General features: G+C 39.3%; 1 protein-coding gene and 1 pseudogene across 2 annotated transcripts in view; both read left to right on the top strand.

Annotated features, from left to right (window-relative positions):
* The window catches only part of BTBD9 (BTB domain containing 9), a 446,601-nt gene that overhangs the window by 16,624 nt on the left and 409,094 nt on the right, over nt 1–20,883 (top strand). The window lies entirely within an intron of this gene.
* LOC118622186 lies at nt 12,645–12,722 on the top strand (annotated as a pseudogene).

Below are 20,883 nucleotides of genomic sequence, written 5' to 3'. Positions count from 1 at the left end.
CCCACCCCAATTTCTTGTCCTGGTGAATGGTATATTATTCATCTAAGCTGGAAACCTGAGTGTCCTGAACTCTTCTCTTACACCGTCATATTCTATCTGTTTATCATCCCTCATATCTATTTCCTCCTCTCCATTCCTACTGCTTTTACTTGAAGTCCTCATAATTTCTGACCTGGATTATTGCATTAGAGTTCTTAACAGTGGTTCTAGGACAGTATTTGAGTCACCTGGGATTTGTTCTAAATGGAAATTCTTGACCTTCAATCAGAAACTGGGGCGTGGAGCCTAGCAATCTGTGTTCTAACCATGCCCTCTGGTTGGTTCTGAGAATCACAGACATAGAGTTTGTAATATTATAGGAGGAGTTTTTAAAGAAATAGATATCAGCCCTGGCCGGTTTGGCTCAGCGGTTGGAGCATCGGCCTGCGGTCCCGAGAGACCCGGGTTCGGTTTCCGCTAAGGGCACGTACCTCGGTTGCAGTTTGTCCCCGGCCCTGGTTGGTCGTGCGGGTGGCAGCCACTCGATGTGTCCCTTCACATCGATGTTTCTCTCTCTCTCTCTCTTCCTCTCTCTCCCTCCCGCTCTGTCTGAACAAAAAATGGAAAAATGTCCTCGGGTGAGGATAAAAAAAAAAAAAAGAAATAGATACCAAAGTATAGAAAGAAATGAACAAGCCATGAAAAGCAGGAACAATTTAACCAAGCTGATCCAGGCACAGGATGCCACAGAAAGGGTGGAAAACTCATTTGTTTCCCTCCTGATTTTACTATTTTTGTCCTATAGGGCACATAGTCTTTGGCCCAGGATCCTGGAACCCAGACTGGTACTTTCTCCTTCCTGGGTTCCAGCTTACATAGAGAATGTCTATATATTTTTAAACTTTTGTTTCTGTTGTACAATATACTACACCTATAGAAAAGTACATTGAATACAAATGTTCAGCTTAATGAATTATTTTAAAGCATGTAACATCCAATTTATTGCCACTGAAGTTAAGAAAGAAAACACTGCTGGTACCTGGAAGCCCAATCACAACTGCTTTCCTAAAAGGAACCCTTTGTTCTGACTTACATGGTATACTTCCTTGCTATTTTTTTAAAAAAACTTTTATCCCCATAGTATGCACTTTAAACACTTATAAACTACTTTGCCTAATTTTGAACTTTATATACAGGCACACTGCACACCTCTTTTTATTGCGCTTGCTTTATTGTGCTTCGCAGATATTGCATGTTTTACAAATTGAAGGCAAGACCCTCCACCAGCAAAAAAATTACAACTGGTGGTCTGGAATTGAACCCGTAATATCTCTGAGTTATGCCTATAAATAAAATAATAAATGTGTATTCTTTAAACATTTTTTTTCTTTATTGATTTTAGAGAGAGAGGAAGGGAAGAGGGAGCGAGAGATAGAAACATCGATGAAAAAGAACGTCAATTGGCCGCCTACTGCATGCTTCCCACTGGGGATTGGGCCCACAACCTGGGCATGTGCCCTGACCGGGAATCAAACTGACTACCTCTTGGTGCATAAGTCAATGCTTAACCACTCACCCACACCAGCGGGCGTGTACATGTGTATTCTTAGTGTTTGGCTTCTTTAGCTTAACATGTTTGTAGATTTATCTATCTTGTTGCATACTAACTTTGTTCATTGTTACTACTGTGTAGTATTCTACTTCATGAATAATTTATTCACCCTTTCTGTTGCTGGTGGACATTCGGGTTGTTTCTAGGGTCTTCTGTTTTTTGTTTTAGCTATGATATTCTTGTTCATGCTGGTAGGGTATAATAGAGTAGAATCGCTGAGTCATATGATATGCACATCTTCAACTTTGTCAATAACATCAAACTTTTCTAAAGTGGCTAAATCATTTAAATGTTTCTACTTATTTTGTAGCCTTTATAGTAATATTGAATATCACTTGTATCAAGCCTGCTGATACTCATACTGTAGTTTCAGCACCTTGCTAAAGTCCTAGAGATAGAAGGCAGATTAATAAAGAAATCCCTTTTAACATCTCAGCTAACATCTACTCATTACCTGTTTTTATTTATTTTTATTTTTTTATCCTCACCCGAGGATATTTTTCCATTTTTTGTACAGATAGAGTGGGAGAGAGAGAGAGGAAGGGAGAGAGAGAGAAACATCGGCATGAAGGGACACATCGAGTGGCTGCCACCCGCACGACCAACCAGGGCCGGGGACAAACCGCAACCGAAGTGCGTGCCCTTAGCAGGAACCGAACCCGGGTCTCTCCGGACCGCAGGCCGACGCTCTAACCGCTGAGCCAAACTGGCCAGGGCTCATTACCTGTTTTTAATCCTCACCCAGGGATATGTTTTTATTGATTTTTTAGAGAGAGAAACACTGATGTGAAGGAGAAACATCTACCCATTATTTTCTGTACATGCCCCAACTGGGGGTTGAGCCTGCAACCCAGGCATGTGTCCTGACTTCTCAGTCTATGGGATGACACTCAGTCCACTGAGCCACATTGGCTGGGCCCTCTGCTCAGTTTTTAATTGGATTTTTTGTCTTCCTCGTGTTGAGTTGTATGAGTACTTTATATATCTTGGAAATTAACTACTTATCTGATGTATCGTTGGCAAATATGTTCTCCCATACAATGGGTTCCTTTTTCATTTTGATACTGGTTTCGTTTGCTGTGCAGAAGCTTTTTAGTTTGAAGTAGTCTCATTTGTTTATTTTTTTCTTTGTTGTCCTTGTCCTAGGCCAGGGGTGGGAACATCCACCCTGAGGACTGTATAAGTACTGGGAAATCAATACCAGCTAGCATCACAGGCCTCACAAAATTAGCCTGACCAAATATAGCAGGCCAATTTTTAAGTTGGTAATTTTGTGTGGATTGGGAATGATGTTATAAATATCCAAATGGCCCTTGACAGAAAAATGGTTCTCCACCCCTGCTGGCAATATATCAGTGAAAATTCTGTGGCATGAGATGCCTGAGATTTTGCTGCCTATGTTTTCTTCTAGGATTTTGATTTTTTCACGACTTACATTTAAGTCTTATCCATTTTGAGTTTATTCCTATGTATGGTGTAAATTGGTGGTCTAGTTTCATTTTTTTGCATGTATCTGTTCAATTTTCCCAACACCATTTATTGAAGAGACTGTCTTTATTGTATGCTCTTGCCTTCTTTATCAAATATTAATTGAGCATAATGGCTTGGGTCAATTTCTGGGTTCTCTATAACTTACTACCTTTAAAAAAGTCACTTTTTAAGGAGGTAATATGTGGTCATTGTACAAAACTAAAATATACAAAGAGGTATACAGTGGTGAGCAAGCCTTCCATCCACTCTTCCCCCATAGATATCTAGTTACTCCTCTGGAAGCAGTCCCTGTTATCACTGATTAATTAATTTATTCAACAAATTTTTATTGAGTGCCACTTAAATACCAGGCATTGTTCTAGTGTTTCAGGATAGAGGGGTGAACAAAATAAACAGCAATCTACTCCCATTCATGGAGGCTTCTGTTCTACTAGGTGTGATTAAAAGTAATAAAGATCCCTATATATCTTTCCAGAAATATTCTGTGTGGCCTTGGCTGGCTAGGCTCAGCGCTTGGAGCATCGGCTTGTGGACCAGAGTATCCCAGGTTCGGTTCCTGCTAGGGGCAGGTACCAAAAAAAAAAAAAAAAAAAAAAAGAAATATTTTGTGTGTATATGGCACATCCCTATATTTATTCTTTTTTTTTTTTTTATCCTCACCCGAGGATATTTTTCCATTTTTTGTACAGATAGAGTGGGAGGGAGAGAGAGGAAGGGAGAGAGAGAGAGAGAGAAACATCGACGTGAAGGGACACATCGAGTGGCTGCCACCCTCACGACCAACCAGGGCCGGGGACAAACTGCAACCGAGGTACGTGCCCTTAGCGGGAACCGAACCCGGGTCTCTCTGGACCGCAGGCCGACACTTAAACCGTTGAGCCAAATTGGCCAGGGCCCTATATTTATTCTTAAACACAAATGTCACCTACCACATTACAGTACTATATCTTGCTTTTTTCTCATTATATATTGGAGGTTACTCTATATCAGTACATAAAAAAGCTGCTGCCTTATCTTTAGCAGCTGCATAATATTCCATTGTATGGGTGTTGTCAGGAAAAATTGTGGAAGGCTATGCATTGGACACAAAAGATTACTGACTGTCCTATCTAGTGTGCTATACCAGGTTAGCTGTACCTTTCATTATTTTTGAGTTACTTTATAACTCTCTAAATTGTGAAAAACTGATGGTAATGCAGATTACTCTTGTCCAGAGAAACATGAATGCATTTTGTCCAATGAAATGCAATTTAATGTATGAGTACTTTATATATTTTGGAAATTAACTACTAACCCCACTCCCACCCCAGTGATGTGATTTTTTTAAAAATCAACCTTTTTTGCCCTGGCTGGTTTATCTATTCTTACTGAATGTTGTCCTGGGGATATTGACCAGTTTTGCATCTATTTGTAAAGCAGTTGCAGCATTCCACATAGTTTAATATATGTATGTGTGTTTTTTTGATGTCTCCTTTGAACCGATTATAATGTCTTACTGGATGCTTCATTAATTAATAAGTTAAATAAAATTTTTGACATGTTTTGTAGTATTTGAATATATCGTGATTTTCCTTTCTTTAAAATTGATCTTTTTTGCCCTGACCAGTTTGGCTCAGTGGTTAGAGTGTCAACCCGTGGACCAAAGAGTTGTGGGTTTGATTCCAGCCACGGGCACATACCTCAGTTGCGGTTTGTCCCAGCCCTGGTCGGGGTTGTGCAGGAGGCAACCAATTGATGTGTCTCTCTCACATCGATGTTTCTCTCCCCACCCCCACTTCCTTCCTTCCATTCTGTTTAAAGATAAATGGAAAAAATATCCTCAGGTGAGGATTAAAAAATAATCATAATAAAATAAAATTGACCTTTTAACAGATATAAGTCCCTTTTTAAAAAAATCCTCACATGATGATATGTTTTTATTGTCTATAGAAAGAGAGGAAGGGAGAAAAAGAAACATCAATGTGAGAAACATTGATCAGTTGCCTCCCATACACACCTGGACCATGGATTGAACTCGCAACCGAGATATGTGCCCTGACAGGGAATCAAACCTGCAGCTTTTAGGACTGAATGATGCTCTAACCAACTGGAGCCACCTGGCCAGGGCTATGAGAAGTGCCTTTTTGATGGACATTTCATTTTTTTTATAAAGCAGCTCATATCTGTTTAAATCACTAGAAATATCTTTGCTGTTGTGAAGTAGTACTATGGGATTCTTTACCAAGGAAATTAATGGATGAGATAGTTTTGATAATTTTTTCATCAAATATTTTAATGGACTTTCTGCCCTCAAGGAGTTTATAGTCTAGTGAAGGTGGAGTAGAAATGGTACAATGAAAAGTAGCAAGGATATTGAGTAATCTACTGAGGGAGCTAAGTTTAGGTTTCCCTAAGGGGGAGAAAGCACTGCATGGACTTGCTGTCTTTTCTCAGAGGCTCCTAGTTGGTACTAGCTGAAGCAGACTGGGCAGCTCTCTCCTTGGGACACTGGTACCACTGTTCTTGTTTTTAATACTTTTTTTTTTAATCCTCATCCGAGGACATTTTTCCATTTTTTGTACAGACAGAGTGGGAGGGAGAGAGAGGAAGAGAGAGAGAGGGAAACATCGATGTGAAAGGGACACATCGAGTGGCTGCCACCGGCACGACCAACCAGGGCCGGGGACAAACTGCAACCGAGGTACATGCCCTTAGTGGGAACCGAACCCGGACCTCTCCGGACCGCAGGCGGACGCTCTAACCGCTGAGCCAAACCAGCCAGGGCTTGTTTTTAATACTTGCTCTGGAACTAGTCAAGTCTTGGAGACTCAAATGGAATCCCTTAGCTCCAGTTAGCAGCAGAGTGGTTTATCTTTTCTTACTGATGGTGGCATTAGCAAGATAATCTAGTGCAGTCACATCGCTGGAGTGGGAGTCGGGTTAGTGGTTATATACAAAAGTCAGGACAAAACGTAATAATCAAGTACTATCAAAATTTTCTTTAGAAGATCCTTTCAGGCCTACAAAGTACCATGGCATGGCTTTATTAATATAGGCATGTCCAAAATAAGCTAATTTGGATTATAAGAATTTAGTGTTACCAGTTGTTTTATTTGTCACTCCCTAATTTGGCTTACCACCTCACTTCATGAGTGCCACCATTAGTAGGCATTTCTTGGCCTGCCTTAAAAGCCCCACAGTGAGCTATCTTTGCAGTTATGCAATGGGCAGTTTGGTCAAGTTCTCTCAGATAATACTTAGTTTTCTACATTTTTTTTTAAAGATTATTTTTCCTTTATTGATTTTATTTTATTTATTTTTTTATCCTCACCCGAGGACATTTTTTCCATACTTTGTTCAGATAGAGTGGGAGGGAGAGAGAGAGAGAAACATCGACGTGAAAGGGACACATCGAGTGGCTGCCACCTGCACGACCCAACCAGGGCCGGGGACAAACTGCAACCGAGGTACGTGCCCTTAGTGGGAACTGAACCCAGGTCTCTCTGGACCGCAGGCTGACGCTCTAACCACTGAGCAAAACTGGCCAGGGCTCCTTTATTGATTTTAGAGAGGGAGAAAGAGATAGAAACATCGAAGAGAGAGAACATCAGTTGGCAGCCTCCTGCATGTCCCCCCACTGGGCATCAGACCCACAACCTGGGTATGTGCCTTGACTGGAAATCGAACCATGGACCTCTTGGTACATGGGTCGATGTTCAGCCATTGAGCCACACTGTCGGTCGGACTAGTTTGCTACTTTGTAGTAGTAATAATCAACAACATTGTGTTCATTTTACTACTACTAAAATTGTTTTCATTCATTTCTTTGCTGTCATCCAGTGGTTTAGTTACCTAAACATTAACATACATACACTTTGTTAACTACTGAAGAAATTGTGTACCTTTTATTTCAGTGGTTATTAAATCTTTGGATTTGGAGAAATCACCCACTGAGAATTTTTAAAGGAAGGGTTAATTCTAAGGAGGGATACTCTGGTCTACCAGTTCTCTACTTTTCTGTTGTCAGTGTTTTTCTAGAGCCTTTAAAGTTAATTCTTCACTGCCTCTACTTATTTATCACTGTTGGAGAAACTTCTAAAACCACTCATGTCCTCTGTTTCAGATTTGGTTACAGCAGGAGCATGTAGTGGAGTGGTGGGTAGTTCTCACTATTTTTCATTCCTCCTTCCATTTAAGTAGCTGAATTCACATAAGTTCAATTTGAGTATGAATGTGACTCCTTTATGGTAGGAATTGACCTAATTCATGTGGAATTGGGGAGGTGATTCCCAGACAGCTTTTCTTTCATCCATGAAAAAAGACAGCTTTTCTTTCATCCATTCTAACATACTGCTAGGTTATGTTAAATGCTGTGGGTACAAGGAGAATCATTTCTGTTCCCTGCCCACTAAGAACTTGTAATCTAATGGGGGAGGTAGATTTAAAAATAGATATTTGTAATATAAAGTGGTAAGTGCTGTGACAGAAATATATCCAGAAGACTTTTATCTGAAAAGTTATATGCTATGATACTCATCAGTACTTTTGAGGAGACATCTTAATTAAGTGATGTTTAGAGAAGGCTTTCTGGTAAAGTTGACAACTCAATAGGTCTAAAGAATAAGGTCTTACCTAGGCAGGGGGTGAAGGAATATGTATTTTTGGCAGAGAAATGGCAAAGTGTGTCAGAGTAAGTAGTTACTAAGTTTGTATTGCTGAAGCATAAAATGAGTAGCAGGATATCTTACAGAGGAGGCAAAGGTTAGTTCAAGGAGGGCTGTACATTCTATACTCTGTCTATGAACTTGATTACCAGTCCAGTGACCATAATACCATCATTACAGTTGTATTTATATTAATATCACTAATAACTACCGTTTGTTAAGCACTTACTAAATGCCAGGAACTGTATTAAGTGCTTTATAATTATTATCTCATTTAATCAACTGGGACGTTCACAAGTGAAAATATGGAGGTACAGAGAAATTGAGTAACTTGTTCAAGGCCAAGTCTAATGAGTGCAGAGAGTGAATTCCAAAGTGCACAGGTCTGACTCCAGAACCTTTTAATTGGAGCGTCATTTAAAAAGTGTAAAGCAAGGGTGTAACATGATTATACCTTCATTTTAGGTTGATTATTCTGCAAACCAAATGAAGTTGGAATTGAGGGCGACAAAACAGGAATCAGGAAGATAGCTGGGAAACTGTTGAAGTAGTCTGGGAGAGAGATTTGAAATCTGAAGTAGAACAGAAGTTATTAGATAGACATAGGAGGACTGAATAAGAAGAATATTTAGGAGGTGAAATGCAAAGATCTAACTAATTGAATATATAGGGTGGGATCAGGAAGGGGAAGGAGTCAAGGGAGACTTACAGGTTTTCAGTATGGGTTACTGTGTAGTGATACTACATATTAAAATCAAGGACACTGGAGGAGGATGTGCATTCAGAGAAGACTAGTTTGGTGTTGAGTGTGTTGATTTGAGGTGCCAGTTGGAATATGGCAGTAGGATCATATTGCAGGCATATGAATCTGAAATTCAGAGAAGAGGTCTGGCCTAGCAACAGATTTGGAAGTTAGTAGATGGTGATTGAAACCAGGAGGATAGAAAAATAAACTCACCAGTAAGGTGTAGCTCGGGAAAACACAACTCTTAAGAATCAGTAGTGAAAGAAGAGACACATAGAGGTAAAAGGAGAACCAGGAGAGGAGAGTGTCACAGAGGCTAGGGGTGTAGAGTTTCAAGAAGGGCCTGTTCAAGAATGTCACGTGGTACAGAGAGATCTAAGAAGGTAAAGATGGAAAAGGGAATCTTGGGTGTTCTGATTATGTGTCAAGGTTGAACAACTGGCTCTAAGCTCTGCATACTCTCAACCTTGGGGAAGCTGGTTTGGACTCAGTCCAAGTTCTTTCCATGTTCTTTCATGTGTTTTATTGTATATTATTTTATCTCATCCTTGTAGCAACCCTGTTGGGTGTGGGGGTTATCCCATTTTCTAAATAAGGAAATTCAGATTCTATAACCTCATCTTTCTTTATCCACTGATGGCTGTGACCTTAGACCTCAGTTTTCTCATCTGTAAAAAGCTGTGATTATGATCCTTAAGTCCTTTCCCGCTCTAGGGTTCTAGGAATCTGCGACTGTTTACTAATAGTGTTGTTTTTTTGGCCATGAACAAAAGACTATTCAGCCTCCCACCCCCAGTGAATTAATTACTTAATAGTAACACTGTCAGGTTGTCCAGGCTAAATAATTTATTTCCTCATCACAAAGTGAGTACCCATTATGTATGTGGGCTTAGAAGGCTACTGTAAAATAAATCAAGAAAATAGGCTTGGTGACAGGTACTCCATCAGTTGTTACTAGCCCTGGGCACATGGGCAAATAGCTACCTGCAAGATTGTGGGATGATTTTAAAGTGTGTTATGGATTAAGTGATAAGTATTTTTATTAATTTAGGAAATACTTTGGCATGTGGCCTTTAAAAATTACATTATTATATTATCATAAATCTTGATTAAGGCAACAAAACGTATTTACAATGGCCAACTTCACAGCTGGGGTGAAACACTTTATAGCATGTATAATGAGCCACTAGATGATGGTGATTCTTTGTTCACATCTGAAAAATGAGAGTTGGGAAATGAAATAGAAGCTTTAAAGGTCTATTTAATTGTGAAAATTAATTTCAAGGAACTGTACTGTGTGCCCAGTGAGTAGGTAACATTGAGGAGGAGGGGAAAAGGAAAATAATGAGGCTTTCAAACCTTCGTAAGGCCATTTTGGAAAAGGTTAGGATAAAAATATCATATTAACGTGAGTTTCAAATATATGCCTTACACCAATATTATACAAAGAAACAAAATTAGCAGATGCTAGGGTAATACTAGATCACATATTCTGATTTGGAGCCACTGTGTTTTAGATATACTGATTCTGGCAAGCAGATGTTTTCAGTGACTGTAATCACCCCTCAGAGGGCATTTTGAAAATTTATAGGGACATTTCTGTTTTCTAGTGTGGTTGACCTATGTATTATTTTATTATTAATTATTTTATTTTTATTTCTCCCTTATATTATAGTCAATGTGTTTTATTTTATTTTTTTATCCTCACCCGAGGACATTTGTCCACTTTTTGTTCAGATAGAGTGGGAGGGAGAGAGAGAGAGAAACATCGACACGAAAGGGACACATCGAGTGGCTGCCACCCCCACGACCAACCAGAGCCGGGAACAAACTGCAACTGAGGCACGCGCCCTTAGTGGGAACCGAACCCGGGTCTCTCCGGACCACAGGCTGATGCTCCAGCCGCTGAGCCAAACCGGCCAGGGCTAGTAAATGTATTTTTTTGTTAAGTCTCACCTGAGGATATATTCTTATTTATTTATTTTTTAGAGAGGAAGGGAGAGAGTGAAAGAGAGAAACATTGATGTGAGAAAGAAACATCAATAAGTTGCCTCCTGTTCATGCTCTGACCAGGGATCAACCCTGCATCCTAGGTGTGTGCCTTGACTGGGAATCTAGCCTAAAACCTTTGGTGCCCCAGACGATGCTCCAATCAACTGAGCCACCTGGCCAAGGCTATAGCCAGTGTATTTTAAAAAAATGCTTAGTAGGCCCAGCTGGTATGGCTCAGTGGATTGAGCATCGTCCCATGGACTAAGTTCTGGTTTGATTCCTGGTCAAGGCACATGCCTTGGTTGTGGGCTCAATCCCCAGTGGGCGGTGTGCAGGAAGCAGCAGATTGATGTTTCTTTCTCACATCAATCTTTCTCTCTCTCTTTCACTTCCTTTCTCTCTAAAAAATCAATGAAAACATATATAAAAAACTAATAATAAAAATAAAAATGCTTAGTAGATTCTAAATCTATGAATCTTATTTCAGAATAATAAGGGGAGTGGGTAGCAAGATATTTGTTATAAAAAGTGAGCATTGCCTGGCTGGTATGGCTTAGCGGTTGAGCATTGACCCATGTACCAAGAGGTTGCTGGTTCGATTCCCAGTCAGGACACATGCTCAGGTTGTGGGCCAAATCCCTGGGGGCGGGGGGTGCATGCAGGAGGTGGCCAATTGATGTTCTCTCTTATCGATGTTTCTATGTTTCTCTCCCTCTCCCTTCTTCTCTCTAAAAAAATCAATAAAGAAAAAAAAAAAAAACAAGCTTTGGGTATGATAGACTTGATGGCCATTGTATTAGTTTTCTATTAAAGCCAAACATTGTACAACAAACTTACAGATTAAAATAGTAGTCATATATTATCTCACAGTTTCTGTAGGTTGGAAGTCCAGGCATGATATAGCTGTATTATTTGCTGAGGGTCTTACCAAGCTGAAATCAAAGTGTCTGCAGAGTCTGTGATCTCATCTGAGGCTCCGGGTCCTCCACTAATCTCATTGTTGGCAGAATTCTCTTCCTTGCGATGATATAACTGAGGTCCTCATTTTCTGGCTGGCTGTGAGTGGGGGGTCATTCTTAGCTCTTAGAGGCCATTCTCAGATCCTAACCACGTGGCCTTCTCACAACATGGTAACTTATTCAAAGCCAGTAGAAAAGTCTTTCCAGTTGCCTGTGTAAGGTAGCCTAATCATCTGAGTGACTATCCCATATTCACAGGTGTTACCCACACTAAAGAGTAGAGGGTTGTACAGGACGTGTATACCAGAGATGGAAATCATGGGGCCGTCTTGGAATTATATCCATTACAGCCACTAGTATCAAATCTACATACCTGCATCTCTTTGTCAGTAGATTTCAGTTACTTGAAACAGGACCTCACTAGCTACTTTTAAGCATTCACACAGGTATCAAGTACCTATTGTGTGCCAGGTAGTTTTCCAGGCACTGAGATGTACAGGGTAGAGTCCTTGGTCCCATGGAGGTTATCTTCTAGTGATAAGTGCAGTGAAGAAAAATGGAGTAGAGGGTTAGAAGTGAGGAGGTATGTGTCCTTGCAGTTATTTTTTCCATGTATATATTTACCTAATTAGCTCTGTAGATATTTAAGTGCCTTCTTAAATATATACATCCACTCACATACTTTTGTATAAATGGATCCTATTGTACTGAGGCTTGCTTTTTTCACTTACTGTGTTTTAGAGCTCAGGTCAGAACATTTAGATCTATTCCATTATTATTAATGGTCTGTATGGATGCATTATAATTTATTTTCCTCTTGCCATATTGATGGACATTTAGTTCTCCAAGCTTTATCCTATTACAAGCAATATTGAATTAATAACCTTATATATTCTTAGAAGCACAGTTGCTGGGTTATAGGAAATGTGTGTTTAAACATTTGACAGCTTCTGCCAAACTAACCTTCAAAAAGCTGCACCAGTTTATACTTTCAGTAGTGTATGAGATCATTGTTTCCTACATAGGGAATATGATATAGTCACAGAGTTTTAGACCTTGAAGGGACCACAGAATGTAGCTTAGCCCCTCCCATCCTTTTTCCAAGGTAGAAGCTGAGTGTCAGGGACTTGAAATGATTTGCCTAGATCTTACCCAGAATTGTGAGTACTTCCCAGTCTCTGCTCTGTGTTCCCTTGGAGACATCTTATTTTAGATACATTGTAAAGACTATACTTTCAGGGATCATTTCTATAGTTTGTTACTTTAGATACATTTTATATTGCAAGACTCTACCAAATTGTTCATTATTGTCTCCTCTTCTCTGTGGTTACTCAAAACAAGCTTCCTTTTTTGGTCTCACATTTCCTATAGTACCACGAGACTCTGCCCTTGCATCTTGTCTCCATGGAACATCTTTCATTTAATATCCTTAAAAAGCTACCTTCTTCCATTATTTAAAACCCACCTTATCCACAGGGTGTATGGGTTACTTCAGATTTACCCATGGGTGTAGCACAGCAAAAGAAGTGTTTTATGAATTGTTTCCTCATTAGCAGCTGACCCTACGCTGTTGCCAAGTAAAACATAAGCTTCTTCATTTATAAACTTGGAAAAGGAAATAGACTGTAGACATTTGTTTATTACAGCATTTCTGCTATATTTGATGATTTTATATTTGTCAATTAATGCGATGGCATTTCAACTAAGTGAAATCCAACTTTAATAACATTCAAAATTTATTAATCACAATTTATTTTTTCTCTTAGAAATGAGAAAGTATTCTGCTTATAAGGTATGATCCGAGTTTCTCCTCTGTATCAATATATTTATTCCTCAGGTGCCTGCATTATAGGCTTGCTTCTCTTATAAAGATACAGCCCTAGTATCTTTTCTTGATGGGCTATTAGAATTTGTGTCATTGACATCCCAAGTTGATGATGCAGCTGAGCTGGTCACATATCAAGATTATGATTTTAGATAAAAAATCAACAGATACAATTCTAAGGAGCAGAGATCAGCCTTGATGCATATTTTGATCACGATAAAAAAGAGAGACTTCAATAGTAGATGTGAATTAAATTTGGTCCATGAATGTTGTTCAAAACTGAGGATAGCAGTCTAATCATAAGCTCATCAATAATTCAGTAGCATCTCGGTGGTATGAGTGTGCAGAATACAGAAGACCCATCCACTACCCTTTAGAGTTTTTATTCTAAAACAGAAAAAGAAGACCATATATTCTTTTTTTATGGGTTTTATTCTTCCAGAGTGTAAGTGAAGCTTATATGTGTACCAGAAGAGGGGGAAAGGCAGGCCAAGTATTTGCTTATTCATGGGGGTTAGTGGAAGATTTGGAGTAAGATTATGTTTGGAACATGAAAATGTGACAGTTTTACAGGATAAGTCAGTCCATTGTCTTAATCTTAAGAGACATGGGCTTCTTGAACTTTTGCCTAAGTTTTTCTGTTCCTACAATGAAACAAAGTTATTTGCTTGTCATATGCTGTTCATCTGCTTATTCTTATTTTTTTCATATGATAATGCTACTACTGATTTTTTTTATTTTAAAATTTTTTTTATTGATTTTAGAAAGACAGTTTGAAGGGAGAGGGAGAGAGAAACATCAATGAGAGAGAACTGTTGATAGGCTGCCTCCTGCATGTCCCCTACTGGAGATCAAGCCTGCAATTGGGTTTGTGCCCTGACTGGGAATCGAACCAGCGACCTTTTGGTGCATGGGATTGACGCTCAACCATTGAGCCACAGCAATCAGGGTCCTGGTTCTTTTTTTTTTTTTAACTGAATTTATTGGAATGACTTTGGCTAATAAAATTATATAGGTTTCAAATATACAATTCTAGAATACATCATCTGTATATTGTATAATGTGTTCACTACCCAAAGTCGAATCTCCTTCTGTCACCATTTATGTCCACTTTACCCTCTTCTACCTCCCCAACCCCCCTTTTTCTCTGGTAATCACCATATTCTTTTTTTTTTTTTTACTTAATCCCTTCACCTTTTCACCCAGCCCCCCACCTCCCTCCCTCCTGCCAGCTATCCATTTGTTCTCTGTATTTATACATCTGTTCCTCTTTTTTTGTTAGTTTATTTTGTTCTTGAGATTCCACATATAAGTGAAATCACATGGTATTTGTCTTTCTCTGACTGGCTTATTTCATTGGGCAAAATACTCTCCAGGTCCATTCATGCTGTCCCAAAGGGTCAGATTTCCTTTTTTTTTTTTTTTTAAATGGCGAGTAGTGTTCCATTGTGTAAATGTACGGACAGCTTTTTTAATCCACTAATCTACTGATGGGCACTTGGGCTTCCAAATCTTGGCTATTGTAAATGCACTGCAATGAATATAGTGGTGAATATATTCTTTTGAATCAGTGTTTTAGGTTTCTTTGGATATATTCCCAGAAGAGGAATTGCTGGGTTATAAGGCAGTTCCATTTTTAATTTTATGAAGAAGCTCCATACTGTTTTCCGTAGTGGCTGTACCAGTCTGCATTCCCACCAACAGTGCACAAAGATTCCCTTTTTTCCACATCCTCGCAAACATTTGTTGATTTATTGATGATAGCCATTCTGACAAGTGTGAGGTAATATCTCATTGTGGATTTAATGTGCATTTCTCTGATGATTAGTGACATTGAACATCTTTTCATATGTCTGTTGGTCATTTGTATGTCCTCTTTGGAGAAGTGTCTGTTCAGGTTCTTTGCCCATATTTTAATTGGATTGTTTGTTTTTTTGGTGTTGAGTTGTCTGAATTCCTTGTAAATTTTGAATATTAACCCCTTATCAGAAATACCATTGGTGAATATGTTTTCTCATTCAGTGGGTTGTCTTTTCATTTTGTTGATGGTTTCCTTTGCTGTGGAAAAACTCTATAGTTTGGTGTAGTCTCATTTGTTCAGTTTTTTCTTTTGTTTCCCTTGTCTGAGGAGATATATCAGAAAAAAATACTGCTATGAGAAATGTCTGAGATTTTTTTTTCAAATATATCATTTTTATTTATTTATTTATTTATTTATTTATTTTCCATTTTTTTTGTACAGACAGAGTGGGAGGGAGAGAGAGGAAGAGAGAGAGAGGGAAACATCGATGTGAAAGGAACACATCGAGTGGCTGCCACCCGCACGACCAACCAGGACTGGGGACAAACTGCAACCGAGGTACATGCCCTTAGCGGGAACCAAACCCGGGCCTCTCCGGACCGCAGGCGGACGCTCTAACCACTGAGCCAAACCGGCCAGGGCCAAATATATCATTTTTATAATTATGACTCATTCCTGACTTCTATGTACTTTTTCTTTTTTTTATTAATTAATTAATTTATTTTTGTTACAGATATTTCTCTCCCCCCCCCCCACTGATTCCTCCCTCCCCCTCCCTCCCTGCCCTGTCCCCAGCTTTGTTGTCCATGTCCATTGTTCATGCATACATGCATATAAGTTTTGTGGTTTATCTCTCCCCCACCACCCCTCTTCTGGGGATTATCAGTCTGTACCCCACTTCCACGTCTCTGGGACTACTCCCTTCCTCAGACTGTTGTGGTCATTATATTACACAAATAAGTGAGATCATATGATACTTGTCTTTCTCTGTTTGGCTTGTTTCGCTTAGGATGATACTTTCCAGGTCCCTCCATGTCATCTCAAAGGATAAGAGATCTTTCTTTCTTACAGCTGCATAGTACTCCATTGTGTATATGTACCTTACCTTTTTTATCCATTCTTCTACTGATGGACACTTGGGCTGTTTCCAGATCTTAGCTATTGTAAATAGTGCTGCTACAAACATGGGGGTACATATATTCTTTCTGATTGGTGTTTCAGGCTTCTTAGGGTATATTCCTGGAAGTGGGATCACTGGGTCAAATGGCAGTTCAATTTTTAATTTTTTGAGGTAACACCATATTGTTTTCCATAGTGGCTGTACCAGTCTGCATTCTCACCAGCAGTGCACTAGAGTCCCCTTTTCTCCACACCCTCGCCAACACTTGTTGTTTGATGATTTGTTGATTGCGGTCATTCTGACAGGTGTGAGGTGATACCTAATGTCTGAGATTTTCCTGTATTTTCTTCTAGAAATTTTATTTTATTTTATTTTATTTTTTTAATTTTTTTTTTATCTTCACCCGAGGGCATTTTTCCATTTTTTGTACAGATAGAGTGGGAGGGAGAGAGAGGAAGGGAGAGAGAGAGAGAAACATCGACGTGAAGGGACACATCGAGTGGCTGCCACCCGCACGACCAACCAGGGCCGGGGACAAACTGCAACCGAGGTACGTGCCCCTAGCGGGAACCGAACCCGGGTCTCTCCGGACCACAGGCCGACGCTCTAACCGCTGAGCCAAATCGGCCAGGGCTCTTCTAGAAATTTTATTGTTTTAAGTCTTACATTTAAGTCTTTAATTGTTTTGAATTTATTCTTGTATATGGTGTAAGAAGATGGTCTAGTTTCACTTTTTTGCATATATCTGTCCAATTTCCCCAGTGCTGTTTATTGAATAGGCTGTGTTTACCCTATTGTATGTTCTTGCCTACTTTGTCAAATATCAGTTGACCATAAAGGTATGGATTTATTTCTGGGCTCTCTATTCTGTTCCATTGATCTATAGGTCTGATTTTATGCCAGTACCATGCTGTTTTGATTACTAGGGCCTTGTAGTATAGTTTGATATTAGGCAGCATGATCCTCCAACTTTATTCTTCTTTCTCAGGATTGCTGTGGCTATTTGGGGTCTTTATGGTTTCATATACATTTTTGCAATTTTCTAGTTCTGTGAAATATGCCATTGGTTTCTTGATAAGAACTATGTTGAATCTATAGACTGCTTTGGGTAGTATGGATATTTTAATGATGGCAATTATTCTTATCCATGAGCACATTATATGTGTCCACATATTTTTATCTTCTTCAGTGTCTTAGAATTTCCCAAGTATAGGTCTTTTACATCCTTAGTTAAATTTATTCCTAGGTATTTTATTTCCTTTTTATACAACTGTGAATGGTATTGTTTTCTTAGTTTTTTTTTTTTTTCTGATTGTTCATTATTGGTATATAGAAATGAAACTGATTTCTGTACATTTATTTTGTATCCTGCTACTTTACTGAATTCATTTATTAGTTGTAGTAGTTTTTTTGTGGAATCTTTAGAGTCTTTCCATACAGTATCATGTCATCTGTAAATAATGACAGCTTTACTTTTTCCTTTCCAATTTGGACACCTTTTATTTCTCCTTTTTCTATTGTTGACAGTATTACAGATGTCTACCATTTTCTCCCTTTTTGCCCCCCTTTACCCAACCCTCACTCCACCTAGGCCTTCCCCATGCTATGGATTATGCATATGTGCATATATGTTCCTTGGTTAATCTGTTTCTTCTTCTTGTCTGATTGCTGTGGCTAGGACTTCCAGTACTATGTGTTATAAGAGTGGTAAAAGTGGACATCTCGCCCTGGCCGGTTTGGCTCAGCGGTTAGAGCATCGGCCTGCGGTCCTGAGAGACCCGGGTTCGGTTCCCGCTAGGGGCACGTACCTCGGTTGCAGTTTGTCCCCGGCCCTGGTTGGTCGTGCGGGTGGCAGCCACTCGATGTGTTCCTTTCACATCGATGTTTCTCTCTCTCTCTCCGTTCCCCTCTCTCCCTCCCACTCTATCTGAACAAAAAATGGAAAAGTGTCCTCCGGTGAGGATAAAAGAAAAAAAAAAAAGTGGACATCTCTGTCTTATTCCTAATCTTAAGGAAAATGTATTTAGTTTTTCATTGAGTATGGTGTTGGCTGTGGGTTCGTCATTTATGGCCTTTATTATGTTGAGATATATTTTCCCTATTCCCACTTTGCTGAGAGTTTTTTTTATCATTAATGGATGCTGGATTTTATCAGATGCTTTTTCTGCATCTATTGATATGATCATGTGGTTTTTATTCTTTTGTGTATGTGGTGTGTAATGTTTATTGATTTGTCAATATTGTACCAACCTTGCATCCCCAGAATAAATCTCACTTGATGATGGTGTATGGTCTTTTTAATGTATTACTGGATACAGTTTACTAATATTTTATTGAGGATTTTAGCATCTATGTTCATTAGGTATATTGGCCTATAAATTTATTTCTTTGTAGTGTCTTTATCTGATTTTGGAGTTAGGTTAATGCTGGCCTTGTAAAATGAGTTTGGGAGTCTTCCCCCCTCATGATTTTTGGGACTAGTTTGAGAAGGATAGGTGTTAGTTCTTCTTTTTTGTTTTTGCTTTTTGTTGTTGTTGTTAATCCTCACCTGAGGGCATTTTTCCTTTGATTTTTTTGATAGAGTAGAAGAGAGAGAGGGAGGGAGGAAGGGAGGGAGGGAGGGAGGGAGATAGAGAGAGAGAGAGAGAGAGAGAAACATCCATTTATGAGAGATACATTGATTGGTTGCGTCCCTCATGAACCTGGCCAGGGCCAGGGATCAAACCTGCAACCCAGGTACATGTTCTTCACCAGGAATTGAACCTGTGACCCTTCAGTCTGAGGGCCAGCGCTCTAATCACTCAACCGAACTGACCGGGGCATTAGTTCTTCTTTGAATGGTTGGTAAAATTCACCTGTGAAGCCATCAGGTCCAGGATATTTGTTTGTTGGGAGTTTTTTGATTATTGCTTCCATTTCATTCGTTATAATAGGTCTATTCAGATTTTCTAATTCTTCTTGATTCAGTTTTTGAAGTTTATATGTTTCTAGGAATTTATCCATTTTGTCCAATTTGTTGGCATATAGTTAGTTGTTAGTAATATTTTTTTTTTACAATCCTTTGTATTTCTTTGGTTAACTTTCATTTCTGATTTTAGGTACTTGGGTCCTCTCTCTTCTTTTTCCTGAATAGTCTGATTAAAGTTTTGCCAATCTTGTTTATCTTTTCAAAGAACCAGCTCTTGGTTTTATTGATCTTTTGAATTGTTTATTAGACATTCTTTTTTTTTTTTTTATCCTCACCCGAGGACATTTTTCCATTTTTTGTTCAGGTAGAGTGGGGGGGAGAGAGAGGAACAGAGAGAGAGAGAGAAACATCGATGTGAAAGGGACACATCGAGTGGCTGCCACCCGCACAACCGACCAGGGCTGGGGACAAACTGCAACTGAGGTACGCGCCCTTAGCGGGAACCGAACCCGGGTCTCTCAGGACCGCAGGCCAACGCTCTAACCGCTGAGCCAAACCGGCCAGGGCTTTTTTTTTTTATTTAATTACTTTATTTATTTTTGTTACTCCTTTTACCCCCATTGATTCCCCCCTCCCTCTCCGTTCCCACCCTGTCCCCACATTTGTTGTCCATGTCCATTGTTCATCCATACATGCATATAAATTCTGTGGTTTATCTCTGCCCCAAGACCCCCTCTGCTGGGGATTGTCAGTCTGTACCCCACTTCCACGTCTCTGGGACTACTCCCTTCCTCAGACTGTTGTGGTCATTATATAACACAAATAAGTGAGATCATATGATACTTGTCTTTCTCTGTTTGGCTTGTTTCACTTAGGATAATACTTTCCAGGTCCCTCCATGTCATCTCAAAGGATAAGAGATCTTTCTTTCTTACAGCTGCATAGTACTCCATTGTGTATATGTACCACACCTTTTTTATCCATTCTTCTACTCATGGACATTTGGGCTGTTACCAGATCTTAGCTATTGTAAATAGTGATGCTGGGAAAATGGGAGTACACATAATCTTTCTGATTGGTGTTTCAGGCTTCTTAGGGTATATTTCTAGAAGTGGGATCACTGGGTCAAATGGCAGTTTAATTTTTATTTTTTTGAGGTAACACCATATTGTTTTCCATAGGCTGCACCAGTATGCATTACCACCAGCAATATACTAGAGTCCCCTTTTCTCCATACCTCGCCAACACTTGTTGTTTGATGATTTGTTGATGGCGGCCATTCTGACAGGTGTGAGGTGATACCTCATTGTTGTTTTAATTTGCATCTCTCTGATGATTAGTGATGTTGAGCATTTCTTCATATGTCTCTTGGCCATTTGTATGTCTTGTTTGGAGAGGTGTCTATTTAGCCCCTTTGCCCATTTTTTAATTGGGTTCTTTGTCTTCCTTTTGTTGAGTTGTATGAGCACTCTATAAATATTGGAAATTAATCCCTTATCTGATACATCATTGGCAATTATGCTCTCCCATACAGTGGGTTGTCTTTCCATTTTGATGATTGTATCTTTTGCTGTGCAGAAGCTTTTGAGTGTGATGTAGTTCCATGTGTTCATTTTTTCCTTTGTTTCTGTTGTCCTACGTGATGTATCAGGGAAAATTCTGCTGCGTATGATGTCTGAAATTTTGTTGCCTACAGTTTCTTCTAGGATTTTTATGGATTCATGAGTCACATTGAAGTCTTTTATCCATTTTGAGTTTATTCTTGTGTAGGGTGTAAGTTGATGGTCTAGTTTCATATTTCTGCATGT

This window comes from Molossus molossus, unplaced genomic scaffold (assembly GCF_014108415.1).
Source record: "Molossus molossus isolate mMolMol1 unplaced genomic scaffold, mMolMol1.p scaffold_m16_p_8, whole genome shotgun sequence".
NCBI lineage: Eukaryota > Metazoa > Chordata > Mammalia > Chiroptera > Molossidae > Molossus > Molossus molossus.
Note: the sequence above shows the minus strand (reverse complement) of the source record. Positions and strands in the feature narration are given on the sequence as shown.